Genomic DNA, 15,971 nt, shown 5'->3' on the forward strand with positions numbered 1-15,971 from the left:
AAGCATAGAAGAAATAAGAAAGTTCATAGAAAATGCATTTATGAAAAACCTAGCCATAGATTTCAAAATTTTGCACAAAAACCTCATCTTTTAATTTCATTTTCCATAAATACTTTAATAGTGTCCTCGTATACAACACATTATTATTCAGTTTTAAAGAAATGAAATTCAGATACACAACACAACATGAACCTTGAAAACATGAAAACAAGGCAAATATTCTCTGATTTCACTCACATGAAGCAGTCAAACTCACAGACAGAAAAGAGAATGGCAGTTCCCAGGGAGAGAAAACATTGCGGAGATGCTGTCCTGAAGGTCCCAGAGTTTCAGCTAGTGACAATTTCAAAAGTTCTTTATAGGGCAGGCCCTGTGGCACAGCAAACTCACCACCACCTGGCAGGCATACACACACACAACCTGTAACAGACTGCAGTGTCAAGTCCTGGCCACTCTCTGCTTCTGATCCGGGTTCCTGCTGACGGGACTGCGAGGCAGTAGGGCAGACGATGGCCCAAGTGCTTAGGTTCCTGTCAACCGCACAGCAGACCCAGAGGGAGTTCTCAGCTCCAGGCTTTGTCCTGGACAGCCCTGACTGACCCAGGCATTTAGGATGGAACATGTCCTGTGCCACTCTGCCTTTTAAATAAAATCTTCAAAAAAGAAAAAGAGAAATACAAATTCTGGAGATGGACAGCAGTGCAGTTGAACATGCTTAATGCCACTCAAACCATCTATTTTTAAATGTTTTAGATGTTAAATTTTATGTTTTGTATAGTTTATCACCATGAAAAGCACGGGTGAGCTAGTGACGCTGCAATACCACAAAAACACTGTGAAAACCACATGAGTTGGGGCTGGATTGAGTTCTGGGCCTGGCATGGAGGCTACTGTGCACATGTGCATGGCTCCCTGTCTCTTAAATCAACAAATGTAAAATAATACAACTTTCCCCCAGCACAACACATACACTTTTTGTCCAAAGTTCCACTTTTATGAATTTATCCTTAAGGACACATAATTATAATAGCACTACGTCTAGTCTAACAGAAAAAAAAAATGGCCCCAAAGTACAAAAAACCAAGGAACTTGTTAAACCAACTATGTACTTCAAAAAGCAACAGAACATTATATAGCTCTTCACAACAATGTTACCACTTAACAGGTTTGCCTGAGCATCCTTGGTGCAGGACTATCTCCTTTAATGTTTTTTTCTTTTTTAAAGATTAATTTATTTTTATTACAAAGTCAGACATATAGAGAGGAGGAGAGACAGAGAGGAAGATCTTCCGTCCAATGATTCACTCCCCAAGTGACCACAACGGCCAGTGCTGTGCTGATCTGAAGCCAGGAGCCGGGAACCTTCTCCAGGTTTCCCATGTGGGTGCAGGGTCCCAAGGCGTTGGGTTGTCCTCAACTGCTTTGCCAGGACACAAGCAGGGAGCTGGATGGGAAGTGGAGCTGCCAGGATTAGAACCGGCGCCCATATGGGATCCCGGGGCGAGGACTTTTAGCCACTAGGACACAGCACTGGGCCCTCCTTTAATGTTATATTTGCAACTGCCACAGAACCTAGTACACAGCAGGCATTCAGGCTAACAGCTCAGCTTTTACTCTTCACACCTTCCTCTTACACAATGCTGCCATAATTTCTTATTAAATATAAGGCGTTTAACAGTTTTGAAATAAAAAACTAAGCCATATGGAAAACTACATTTACCTTTCGTAATCTCATCCTTTCATCTTACATTCTGGGGATGCGAAGGAATCATGACCTTTTTTCCTTCAAAGTTTTACAAAGAGAAACTGTTAGAAACCTGCTTTGAAAATGTTTTTCTGGAAGTGCTTTTAGACTTGGCCATTAAGCTTTGAGTATGCAATTGAAGGAGGAACCGCAGACAGTTACAGGGTCAGCAGAAGCAGCATGAGGAAGAGCTGAGAACTTTGCAAGAGCCAGCCTTACAAGGTCCAGGATCAGTGTTGAAAGCAGGGGACTTTGGCCTAGCAAAGCTCAGTTCAAAGTATGCTGGTCACTGACCGGGCTCCGCAACCCGGGAAAAGGTAGTCTTTCTTGACTGGCAGCTGAGTGAAGGATCAGTGCCTTGGCTCTGAAGGGCCACCAGGAATTAGTAGCACATTTTAATCAGAGAAAAACAGATGAGTACAGTAAATAATGTAATGCACAGGGCCCAACGTGGAAGCAAACATCAGCCAGTGGTTATTCTAACAATCTCACAGGGTGGCTCTGTGGCTGACTGGAGTCAAACAGGAGACCAGAACAACACTCAGATACTGCTCATTCTGGTGACCCACAGAATATGGGTCTCCACTGCAAGAAAGAAAACTGCACGTCTGGATTTCAGCTACAGTGGTCCACAGGACGCCATGACATACATAAAGAAAAGGGGCTAGAGATGCCCAGAGAAACACCGAAGCCCTCGAGGCCCTCCTCCAGGATGGAGTGGCTGCGAGGACAAAACTCCAAGGGACATGGAGTTCATAACTGGTAGGAAGCACAGGCATGGCCGTCAAGTTCATGGGCAGAGAATCTGGCAGGACAAGCAGTAACGAGTACTGTCACAGAGAAACGTAACACAGAACTCAAAGACCCACTGCAGGTAATTTTACCAGACTTGAGGCACTCAGACTAGCGAAGAAAAATGTGTATAAAGATAATAGATGGATGTGCTCTTTCACCAAAACACTGCTAAGTAACCAGAAAACTTCCTAGTTCACTTCTAACGACACCCAAACAGAATACCAAATTCAACCAGGTCCACAGACACCAGTTTCTGAGTAGGCAAGGCACTTCCTAAGTTGTTAACATTCACCTCTTTAAAAACAAAGCAATTCCTGTCCCCTATCAGATATGCAGCTTGGGGAGACCTTACACATACCACACCCCTGTTCTAGGTTCTAGCAAGTTTTGTCAATTTACTAAGCATTAAACACTACTTTATATTATGAAGGAAAAAAAATCATACCTTCTCCTTCGATAAGCCAACAATGCAGACTGTAAAAGCGCTGAATATGCCCTCTACTGTTTTTCCATTGTAAAAGAATGAAACAGGTGTTACTATTCATATTTTGTCCCACTATCTAGGTGAATTTAAGGTGATTTTCTCCCTGTGGAAAACTGGTGTGTCTAATCTTCCCGATAACAGGGACACTCCCTAGTTCTGCCAAACAGACTTACTGTGGAGACCATCAAAATACTGTTTTTCAAAATTCCACTGTCCCCAGAGGAAGCAAACTCTCATCTATGCTCTGCTAACTGTAATCAATGCCCAAAACTTGAAATGACTTTTACTAATATTATATATACAATTATCTTCACCTCTCCTGGTAGCAATAAGATTAAATTTTGTTAAGAAGAAAATCAAATATTGGGATACCTCAAAAGTTCAAAAGCCTATGCCTAATTTAAAATTTTTTTACACCATAATAAATTCCCCTTTTAATTCCATTTCCCATGAACTTTCTAAGGTGCCCTTGTGTGACATTTTTTTTTAAATTCGGAATAAGATAACATCAATCTGGACTATTTAAGTTTCTGTCAGCTACCCAAATAGTAAGGAAACTAAAGTATATGGAAAAATTACCCTTTAATAACAAGCAAAAGACATTAAAAAAAAAGCTTTCCCCGGAAGCAAATAGTATGGCAAACATACCAACAATAAATTGAGAAGAATGTTTAAACAAAATAAGTCAAATTGCTGAAATTGCAAAATGGGTGGGACTTTCACTTGCAGCAACACGCATGCTCAGCTACCACCGTGCTAAGCACTCCCAGCTCAGCTGGCCCAGGAGCTTACTGCTACCCAACCCCACCCCCTACCCTGGATTTTTAACTCACGAATTTTGCTTTTGGGCATCTCTGAAAGTTTGTTCTGGAATGTTAGTCAACTAGTTCACAGCCCAAGCAGTGGAGCCCAGATCTCCAAAAGGAAGAGTGCACACACTCAGCAGTCCTTGCCAAACAAAGGGACGGCAGTGAGACAAACACCACGTCTAGCACCACTATCGGGGTGTGCAATCATCTTCTCACTTTCAACTAGAAACCCGTGAAACACTGGGAACCTGCTAATGTGCCATTCTAAAACCTACAACAGTGCATGTAAATTCTCTGCTTCTCAACTGCACTGAAAAGAAAAAACATAAAATTCAGAAAAGCCCAGAATAGGGACAAAAGCTATTTAGAGATGGTAACATGAAATCGCATCACTCTAGCCATCCTCCCCGACCATGGACAAAAGTTGGTGCTGTATTTTCTTGTGACAGGACTTGCAGAACAGCACAACCCAAGCAAAGCTGGCCTGAACAAAGCCAGCAGAGAATTCCAAGCTCCGTGCTCACTGACAGTAATACATAAAATAAACAAAATACCCAACAAAGATAGAATTGCTCACCGAAGTCAGTGAAAAATGCTGCAATGTCCTTGCAGCTGATTTTAATTCCAGAAAATGGATTTAGAGCCAACCGTTATCTTGGAAAATGGAGTTTAAAATACGCTACTCGTTTAGGCAAAAATTAATCAACAGCTCAGCTCCAGAGGCACACTTTAATAGAAAATGTAAGGGTCTGCCCATTAAAGACATTTGGAAGCACATCTTGCTGGTGGCTATACAGCTGGGGTAACCTTTTTGAAAAGCAATTTGGCCAGAGAAGTTTTCATATCCTTTGATCTAAGTAAGCCCACTCCAGGGTTTTTTTTCCCCCCAAAGAAATAAATCATCTTTTTTTAATATATCTATTTCACAGAAACACAGAAGTGTGTTCACCACAACACCATTTAAAAAGATAAAAAACTAAGGACCTGAAAGTTGAACAGGCAAAAAGCCTAGGTTAATTAAAGTTTCCCGATGCAAAAGAACTGTGTAAATATTAAAGTAAAGCACCTTCAGCAGATGACAACAGTGCAGTGAGGACTACAAACCTGCACTGACAATCACTGGGGAGGAAAGACGGAACAAACAGCACCAAACAGGATCCCAGATCCACGAGGGACGCTCTGGCTTTTATTATTACGGCATTGGTAAAGCAACAGAAATGGCGAGAAAAATATTAAACTGCACATCTGTGCATCAAGTAAACTACCAAATACCAAGTACACCCTAAACATGGTCACCTGGCTTCTGGTTGGATTAAGATGAATATTTATACCTTAATCTCTACGATGGCAAAGAGAAACACACATCTCAAATACAACAGTCACCAAGAGAAACATTCCGGAACTCAAAAACACCACCACTTTTTCACACATCAATCACACTGACAGCGTCACAGGTACTTACAAAAAAAGTTTCAGTAGCCTACATATAGTTCTTCAAAATATAAATTCACTCATTTCCTGTTTCAAAAGGGTATTACTTAATTTGACCTTTGAAAGAAGTTTGAAAAAGAAAACAGTTTTACTTTGGACTAAAACACGTTCCAAAATTTAAAAAACTGGCTAAAATTATAAGCACATTAAAAATAATATACTGCTAAGTTTAAAATACATCAAAGTTAAAAAGGGAGGTTGTACTGGGGTGAAAAAGATAATTACATAGTTGGCATTCCAATTCTCTAAAAAGAATAAATTTGAGTCATTTATCTGCCTTTTAGCAACTTAACACCTTAAGTTTTGAGAAAATCACATATCAGATAGACCTCCTGAAGATGTCATGTATAAAAACGGACAAATGACTATTCAAACGGCCAATCTGAGAGGAAAGCCTGTGACCAGAGATGATTTTGATCCAAAGGTTTTTTAATGACACTCAAATTCTGAGCTAAAAAAATCATGCTAAAACAAAGTCAAGTTTGGTTCTCGGAACACCTATTTCCTGTCCAAACAGCCCTTTTGTTCTGCCTCCCTGCTTAATTTTCATGTTCCGTTTACATTAGACAACAGAAACAGTGCCAAAGCTTAGCATACACAGAAGCGTACAGGAGCACAAGGATAAAGGCAAGGATCGGGAAAAGATTAGAACAAAAATCCTACCAACAAAACCTCCACAATTTTCTGTTTGCTTCACCTCAGATTAACTTCACTTGAAGCTGTTCTCCAAAGCAACCAAACCTGAATACCAAGCCCCACCTCCTCGGATTCTAGTGGCCGAGGGCCGAACTCTCCACCCTGCCAGCGAGACGGAGGGCTGTGATTGGACGCGGCTAATATCCATTATTTTAAAGAACTTTTCCTTGCTAGCAGGTTAGGCTAAACACACTAAAACCCCCTGGATAAGCTGGTTTCTTAAAGAAACAGTCGGTAATGTTTCAGTTTTCCCATCATATACTATTTGCTTCCTCTTTTGTCTAGGCGAAGACAAACTAAGTCACAGCAAAATCTCACGAAGCTTTAATTTGAAATTCAGCGATCAATCGCTTAAAAGGAACAGTTTTAACCTAAATCACTTGATTTTTTAAACAGAGCCTTAAAGGGGGAGTTACACTTTAAAAAGCCAGCTTCCTATTTTAATAGAGTTCACATTTTGTATGAAAATGTAAAACGGCAATAGGAAATCCCTTACAGAATTTTCGTAAGGGGAACAAAACACTATTTTCTGTAGGACTTAAAAGAGGACTCTATATATATATATACACAAACACATATATATCACTAAAATAATGAATGCAAGAGTCATTCCTAAGCTACCTATTACATTCATCGACATATTCTCAATATCATAACAGTGAAATTTTCAGTGCTATCAAAGATTGAAAGTTAAAGCTGAAGAAAAGAGTGAGAAGTCGTTTTAAATCTCTGCACATAACAGGTGTACACTGGGTGGCTGTTTTGCTAAGGTTAATGCTTATTCATTGCAAAGGGGGATCTCAAAGAAGAAAAAAAGGACAACTCGTTCTCAGGATTAAGTCACATTCAGGTATAAAGCCCAGCAAAGCTTATGGTTTATTTTTGTTTTGTTGTTATTTTTAAAAGATGAATGGAAACTATTCCAAAACTTACTTGAGGGTTCTTGGAGGCGCCAGGAGTGCGCTGTAGAGCGCATGATCTTAAGCCTCTCGGTCAGCTGCAGCAAGTGGTCACTTGTCTTGGGCTCTCAGGAGACATCACACAGCACCCTGACCTCCAAGCAGCAGTGCCGGCTTTCCCTTCACCAAGGACTACGTTTACTGTATTTTACGATACGGAGCTATGTTTTGATGAGAACTATTTTTAATGCTTTAGTAGCTTGGCCCATCAACCATTATTCTGACATGAATCATTATCTGACTGATCCAACAGCTTTTAGGATGTTTGGTGAAGTCTAATTTTCACCTCCACCAGAAATTCTGACAGTGATTCATAAAAATCAAGTCAAACTGAAAGCAGACTATAGTGGTTGCTTCTTAAAATGTTTTCAATAAGTGTATATACTAAACACATTTTAATTTACACTCCAAATCTTGCAACCATTTTCTTTCTCATCAGAACTTGTAATACAAGAGTTCTGAATACAAAGAGAACTCTCTAACTCAAAATCCACATATAATTGCAACTAGACATGAATATGGAGCAATAGCTTGCTGAAGCCCAAACAGCTGCATCATCTATTATGCCCTCTAAGTGGACAAACTGAAAGAGCCAATTCACCGAGGTCTCGTCCCAAGATCCTTTGCAAGGACTCACTGCTTTGAATGCCCAGTACTTCATTTCCCACTGTGTGGCCTCTCTTTCCCAAGAACCCTGGGAGCAGAAGAGGTGCGGGGACACAATCAGGAGATACAAACCAAGACCTGTGGGAAAGGACCAGGGTAGCCAGCAATTTCAAAAGGCCCTAAGAAAATGAAATGGCAAACATTTTCATCTTACAATCTGGCAAATACAACTGGTAGACAGAAGAATCAAGTAAACTTTTGCTCTAACATTAATTTTCATTTCAAAGTTAATTATCTGTATGAAATAGACACCCATCTCATAGTACCAGAACCCCAAAAATGCAGTAATGCTGTAAGCAAGAACAAAGAGATTAGCCATTCCCTTCCAGACAGGTCCATGATTTGCAGGACCTTCTTAAAAGAAATTCAAGGTGATTATCACATTAGGTGGCACGCAAGTCACAATGAGAGGTGTTTCATTACATTTCTACATCACCAGAAGAAGCAAATAATAGCAAAATAGGCAGTATCCCAACCATAAAACAAGACAGCATGAAACCAGAATTGCTTCCCAGAACAAGAAGCCTGCAGAAGCTCCCAGGCTCCAGACTGCCTGCGGGATCACCACTTGCTGAACACCAAGCAATAAAGGATGCATTGTAAATTTTCTGTGGGAGCCCAGAGATTTTCCCAAGCCTATCAGCTAGAAACCATACCGAAGAGAACCAGCCACTGAAGAACTTGGTCCCACACTTCCCTGCTGATTCAAAAGGCCTGAAATGAAGAACCAAAATCTAGGCAACCAAAAAGAACTGTGGGGGAAAGGATAAACACAACAAAGCAAAAACTTTATCATAGAGGATTAAGAACGGCCCAACCTGCTCTCCCCTACCAAAGAAATTAAGTCGGGACCTTCTCCCACACACAGCCAGTGGGTGATGGAGCAGACAGGAGCACCACCTTGCATGGCTGGGATCAGTAAGGGCAAAGTCTGGGAGAAAAAAAAAACCGCTGTACAAAGGCGAGGTTCCTCTATCTCAGAACTCATTATGGAGAAAAAGTGTCCAGGGCGTGGGGAGGACAGTAACCACTCATTCAGCAACCCTGGGCACAAAGGAGACAGTGAGACACAGACAGATAAGAAGGTATAAACCAGAGAGCTGAGGGATCCTTCTGTGAGGTTAAGATAGCCAAGAGATCAACAAGGTACCAGTAAATGCAAAATAGAAACAAACAGGGATCAACACAGCGAGATAAAAGTATTAAGAACAGTTAAAAGCACTCTTAATCCCCAATTACTGATTGAAAAGCCATAAATGTTGGGCTCCGCAGTGTGGCCTAGTGGCTAAGGTCCTCGCCTTGATCCCATATGGCTGCTGGTTCTAATCCCGGCAGCTCCACTTCCTCTCTGTCTCTCCTCCTCAGTATATCTGACTTTGTAATAAAATAAAATAAAATAAATCTTTAAAAAAAAAAAAAAAGAAAAGCCATAAATGTTGTGAGCTGCAACATAATATAAATCATCTACGAACTTGCTAAGAACCTGCTAGACGAAAAACAGAGACAATAGATTGGCCGACTTTGACCTCTACCTCCTGAAGAATATAAACCAGAAGCCAGGAACTTCTTTCCGGGTCTCCCACATGGCTGCAGGATCCCAAAGCATTGGGCCGTCCTCGACTGCTTTCCCAGGCCACAAGCAGGGAGCTGGATGGGAAGTGGGGCTGCCGGGATTAGAACTGATGCCTATGAGATCCTGGCTTATACAAGGCGAGGACTTTAGCTGCTAGGCTACTGCACCTGGCCCAAGATTTTCATTCTTGTATACAGAAATCAAGTACATACATGGCTATGTGAATGTAAACAAAATACAGCAGCCATTAGCCACAAGATTACAAATCAGGATACACTTACTGAAAAAGACACCATGGTTCACCATCAATCCATTAGCCATTAACCACAGGAGCACCTGAAATGTTACTAATACAAATGAGGAACTGAAGGCTAAATATTATTTACTTTTAGTTCATTTGAATAGCTGCCAGACTGGAAAACACAGACCTGGAGAAAGATAGTAACTGTTTACAGAAGCAGTGCCCAGTACAACACAAGCCTGCAATCAACACAAGGGACTAAACAACCAAGAAAGATTCCTTACGCAAGTCCCAGTTAAGCAAAGAACAGCACATACAGAGTCCTGAGCAGAGGAAACAGAAAAACACCATAGAAATAACAGTAAGGCACACGGGCACAACCATAGAAGCTGGCTGTGTCACTGGGACAGTCTGATGCAGAGAAGGCAGAGGGTCTGCAGGCAGCCCTACCCACTACTTGGAAACACTCTCAAGGTAAACCTCACCCCATTGGCCTCTGCAGAGGCGCAGCCTAGTCCTAACAGCCCAGGCACTACTGTGCTACCTGCCCCCTCTACCTGGGGAACTTCTCCAACTCCATCATCTTACAACTCAGAGCCACAGCTCCAGACTCACTCTGAGAGCATTTCCACTTAGGAAGAGGTTTAGCACAGTGATCCAACATGAAGGAAGCGAAAGGGCCCAAAGCCACTGGCCAAGTAATTTTTACAGAAAATGTCACCAAAAAGAATCAAGTTTGTCTTTTTTTTTTTTAGTTGAAAAGTCAGAATTACAGAGAGGAGGAGAGACAGACACAAAGATCTTCCATCCACTGATTCACTTCTCAAGTGGCCACAATGGCTGCAGCTGAACCGATCCAAACCCAGGAGACAGAAGCTTCATCTGGGTCTCCCATGTGGGTGAGGGTCCCAAGGCTTTGACCCATCCTCTACTACTTTCACAGGCCACAAGCAGGGAGCTGGATGGGAACTAGAGCAGCCAGGATGCGAATCGGTGCCCATATAGGATCCTGACATGTGCTAGGCGAGAACTTTAGCCACCAGGCTATCACGCTAGACTCATGTTTGCCTTAATTTTAAAACAAACAAAAGATTGAGGAAGCTGGAGAAACTCCCAAACACAATTTGGTACCACAACCAATTTACAAGTCACATCCTCAGAAAGAGACTCTCAGAACACAGATTAGCACCTAACCTCTGACCTCCTAGCACTCCTGCTGCTCCCTTGTCTTCCCCAACAGGCTGTAAAACCCTAAGAAGGCAAAGGCCTTGACTAGTGCATGGCTGAAGGTGGCACCCACCACAATGCCCAGCACTGCGCGTGCGCTCAAATACTTGCTGAAAGAATGAAAACAGCAGTTTTCACTTGTAGATGACAAAAAAAAAATGTAGAGAGATAAATCTTAAAAAGAACAGAGCATTAAAGCTATGTGGAGAAACTATTTCTTTAAAAAAAAATTTTTTTTTTTTTGGAAAGACAGATCAGATTTATGGAGAGGAGAGACAGAGAAAGATCTTCCAACCGCTGGTTCACTCCCCAAGTGGCTGCAATGGCTGGAGCTGAGGTGGAGCTGAGCTCATCCACAGGAGGAGCCACAGGCCTCCCTCCAGGTCTCCCACGCAGGTGCAGGGTCCCAACTGCTTTCCCAGGCCATAAGCATGGAAGTGGAGCAGCCAGGACACACACCAGTGCCCATAAGGAATCCTGGTGTGTGCAAGGTGAGGATTTAGCCATTGAGCCATCATGCTGGGCCCAATGCATTACATGTTTTAAAAATCCAAAATCAAAACTGCAACTTCCAAAAAATCAACTAAAAAAACCCAAAGAGTAACAGAATAACTGAGAATCTGAGTGTAAGGAAGGAAAAAGTGCAGAAGATTTAAAGAAACAAAATGAAGCACATATTTTGCTTACAAAATGGAAATATCACGTCCAGGACATGGAAATATACACTAGTACCAAACCACTAGCATTAAATACACCTAAACAGAATCCAGTAGTTATAGGCAGCTTTGCTTCAAGGCAACAAAGATTTTTTCCTAAATGGGGCTAAGATATTAAGAATAACATACTGCACTTCACATATTCTAAATTAATTCAAAATCATACAAAATCCCAGATGATAAAATAACCACCAAAGAACAACAAAAAGATGAGAAAAGTGAATAGCTAAAAGAACTAGAAGAAAGCGTGTAGGTAGAATTCTTTTAATATGTAAGCAAAGCAGAAGCTATAAAACCCAAGAATTAATTTACATTTCTGAAAAGATAAAATGCTTGCATGTTTTGAAAAAAAAAAACACCACAAGCAAATAAAAGGCAAAAAAAAGAATGAGAAAAATATCTTCAGCACGCAGTAAAAGGCTGCCACATAACTACACAGAAGGGTATCAAAAATACAAAACCCCACCCAAAGTGGGCCAGTGACCGGCGGAAGCTTCCAATGCCCACAGCTCTCCTTAACACCTAAGGAATCCTGAGCAAAGGGAGCACAGGTGAGAGTCCAAGGTCAGTCCAAGAGTCACCGGAAGCAGGGATTCTTACACTGCAGGCGGTGCTGGCCTAACCTTTACAGAAAAGCTGGCAATACTCATGAAAAGCTCCCCCCCCAAAAGAAAGGGGTTCATGTTCTGATTCAATTATCCTGAGACTGACCCTCAAAGCAGGTGGTGGCTCTAAGGCTGGTGCTCATCACATTGTGTAGTAAGAGGGAAAAAAGCAGTACATTGTACACAGGACAGCTGGCCAAATGATGCTACTTCCATGGAATGAAATGTGCCCTCATGTGACTTACATTCAAGCAGGGAATACATAAAATAACCCCACAGTCCCCCAAAAGAACACAGATTTTCAGTGGTTAGGTTTTCCAGGGAAGTTAGCAGAGTAACCCAGGAGTCAGGAATTGACAGCTAAGAGAAATGACGTGCTCAATAATCCTAAACAGGCCAGGAGAGCTGAGATCCACGTCCTAGGGAGAGAATGGAACAGGCAATGTCTGTGAAGCTCTCAGAGCAGCATGATCCGAAGTGGTGACCAGCAAGTCCCACGTGGCCACTGAGTCGGGCACCTGACTCATCAGCGGGCACTGTGCTGTAAACACAACTCCCATCGGACCATAAAGTCAGTTCGAGAAAGTACAACAGCCCAGTATAATTTCTTATATTAACTACTGTTCAAATCAGTGTATCTTGGGTTGAATAAAATGTATTTCACCTATTTGTTCCCCCTCCTTTTTTTGGTAATGTGGCTACTAGAAAATTTAAAATTGTTTCCTGGGGCTCCCATTTGTGGCTTGCACTAGCATTGCTGGTCTAACCATACACAAACCACAGTGTGAAGTTTGAAGGGTCTGAGCCCATAATTTACACATGTTCAGGGATGTCTTGACAGGAGCAGCCTCAGAGTGCAGCGATACAGAAGGTGAGGCAGGCATCACTCATCACACTGGGGTGAGGTCAGCAAGCACAGCCAGCCTAATCCTGCTCTGAATTAATAGTTTAAGATATAGAATATACACATAGGGACAGGTGTTGGGACTAGCAGTGAAGAAACTTTGGGACACTCGCATCCCACATCAGAGTGCCCTAGTTCAAGTCTTAGCCTCTATTCCATCCCAGCTTTCTACTCTGGGAGGCTGCAGGTGGGGGCTCAACTCCTTGGGGAGACCAGACTGAGTTCCAGGTTCCCAGCTTAAGCTGTTGCAGACAACAGGGAAGTGAACCAGTGGATCAGAGACAGAAATACACAGTCCAGTATATACCTGACAAAACACTAACAGCTCTCTACAGTGAGAGATGTTATGGCTGGCCTTTCTTCTTAACTTTTGTAAACATTTATTTATTTTAGAACTTTTTATTCCCTCTTAAAGTACAGGGAAAACATACACACACGCCCTTACACACACACACCCAGGCCTTTTGAAGCAGAATGGCACAGCCCTTACCAAAACAAAGGGCATCCTGATACTCCCGCATCTCCAAACAAAACCGGTTTTGTTATCTGAGATTATACATAGATTCACATCTCACACACACACACTCACACACCACCACCTTCAAGAAAGTCAAGGAATGATTTGGTACTGCACTGCTGCTAGCATGACAGAGACATCGTTCAGGAAGCACATGGGGGGGGGGGTTCTCAAAGCCAAAAAACTGCATAAGCTTCAGATGTTGCAAACAGCCCCAACCATCTCCAGAAATATTCGAAGGATGCAGGATAGAATTCCACAGAGCAACAGGTGGGTCTCCAGGCTCCCCTTGAAGATGCTGCCATGCGACAGGTGTGCCTGCCTTCACCCAGGTCCAGGACAAGTGGAGGACAGGTGCCTCACACCTGTACGCCTGCCAAGCCACAGGAGTCGTTGGGTTGGGGGGTAAGGGGCGAAGCAGAGTGATTTATTTCCGAGTATTTCTCCTGCTACAGAAACAAAGGAGATGCTGGATAATGCCTGATGACTGCAGAGATTAACTTCCCAAGGGCTCGTGGTAAACAGTAAAAGGGATCGCTGGAGTCTCACACAGATTCTGACCACCAGGGAACCATCAGGATCGGGGAGAAGCTTCCCACTGAACATGAAACAGAATCCTAATGTTTCCCAGTGGACTTAAGTACTGCCTTCTATTTCCTTCATTTACCTGGAGCTTTCTAATGCAATCTCCATGCAGTACACACAGGAGTGAGACACCCGCAGTGTTCGTGTAACACAAAGTTAATGGCAAAATCCAGACACAAAACACTGCCTCTTATGGGAGATAAACACAATCTTAAAACGCTCTGAAATAATAGAGCAGCATACTACTTTTGATCAAGTACAAAAGAAAAACAAACCAAACGCCACAGTGTCTTGGCATACAAACACACGTGATAAGACTCACTTCTTAAAAAGGTAAAAGAATGACTAAGCAAGACTAGACTGCCGGCCTTCAACATCAGGGAAACACAACAGCAACTTTTCCTAATGTTCCAAGTTCCTGGGGCACTGTTTTACCTTTCCCATATTGTTTTTAAAGTATTCCCTTGTGGTACTGAATATGCTCTTGGTCATTTAAAAAAAACTCTATTGGGCTATAACTGACATATGAGCACCCAAGTATTTAAAATGTAGAACAAGGTAAGTTTCCACGGTCCAGGTTATAAATCCATCAACCTCTAAATACTCCACCCATACACCTATGATTTCTACCTCCCTTATATATACTGAAAAATATTCTCTCTAGAATGTAAAGTCGGTGGGGAGTAAAAAGTGAGACAACGTGTTTTGGAAGTCTAAACGCGCATATTCCCTAAACCCCCGTCAACAAGTCAGCAAGTACTCTAAAACTGGTGACATCATTACTTAACACGATTAACCTTCCAAGTAAATGTACGGCATTTCACATTTAAAAAACAAAAAGCAAACCCTGAAGTCAGTTTTGAAAAACAGGAAAATTTATCCCAGTCTCTCAGGAGTTTCTAGCCCCGAAGGAAGAACTTAACCCACGTGCTGCGCGTATGACCCCAGGACCCCCCAAAACGCGCGGGGTTTTAGGCCTGGGGGCGCCTCCTCTTGGAGAAGCTGAACCGAGTTCCCAGCACCACAAAATCAAATCCACAACAGGGAACAAAGCCGAGGCTCCCAGCCCCGTCCTTCGCCTGTCGGCGGGGGGGAAAGAGGGCAGCAAATCTGACCCCGCTGCAGCCCCTCGACCCCCGAAACGCCGCAGGTGGAAAAACATTCCAGAAAAAGAACCTGGCGCTCAGCCGGGGGCCCACTGCGGGGAGCCGGACCCTGCGCCCTGCACCCGCCAACGGCCCGGCACCGGGTGGGCGAGGAGGGTGTCCGGCCCGGCCCCTCCCCAACGCCCGGGCCGCCACCTGCTGCGCCGCCTCCCGCTCACGGGCCTCGGCCGGCGGGGGGGAAGGGAAGGGCCGCGCCGGGCCAGGCCCCGGTCTTCCCTCCCAGCCCGACGCCGCTGCTCACCTGGCGCCGGCTTCCCCACACCTCGCCGGACGCGCCGTCCGCCGCTGCCGTCCGCCGGTCGCCGCCGGTGAATGGGGACAGGTGAGGCCGCCGAACCCCCCAGCTCGCTCCGGCCCAGCCGCCGCCGGCCCCTCCGTCCGCTGTTTAGTAAACTTTTCTGTGGGCTTGTTCGGCCTGTGACGCGCAGCCGGAGACGGCGTCCGGATTGGTCGACGCCCGGCGCTGACGCGGCGCTCCCCGCCCGCAGCCTGATTATTACCGGCCCGAGGCGGAGCCCCGGGGCCCGGAGGGGGCGGGGCCTGGGCCCGCCGCGCGCGGCGATTGGCCGAAGCCGAGGGAGGAGGCGGGACGCAGAGACGGGAGCCGCTCCTCCGCCCCGGCAGGGGCGCTCCGGGTCGCCTCAGGGTTGCCGGAGGGCGGAGTGGGTGGGTCCCCGCAGAGATTTTTTTTCTCGAAGGGTCAGGAGGTCTTGGTTTAGGTCCTTCTGCCGCCTTCCCGGGAGCGGCGAGTTCACGGCCAGAGTTTGCGCCCCACCTTCCTGGTGGTGTCTGT

The 15,971-nt window shown here is 44.0% G+C and overlaps 1 protein-coding gene across 3 annotated transcripts in view; it reads right to left on the bottom strand.

Annotated features, from left to right (window-relative positions):
* The window catches only part of ZFAND6 (zinc finger AN1-type containing 6), a 56,182-nt gene extending 40,583 nt beyond the window's left edge, over nt 1-15,599 (bottom strand). For 2 of the 3 annotated variants that reach the window (XM_058665550.1, XM_058665551.1), the window contains exon 1: nt 15,420-15,597. The gene's annotated coding sequence lies outside the window, so the exon portion shown is untranslated. Of the gene's footprint in view, nt 1-15,419 lie in introns of all 3 variants that reach the window. The other variant, XM_058665553.1, reaches the window with a different exon arrangement.
* Nucleotides 15,600-15,971: the final 372 nt, after the last annotated feature.

Source organism: Ochotona princeps, chromosome 6 (genome assembly GCF_030435755.1).
Source record: "Ochotona princeps isolate mOchPri1 chromosome 6, mOchPri1.hap1, whole genome shotgun sequence".
NCBI lineage: Eukaryota > Metazoa > Chordata > Mammalia > Lagomorpha > Ochotonidae > Ochotona > Ochotona princeps.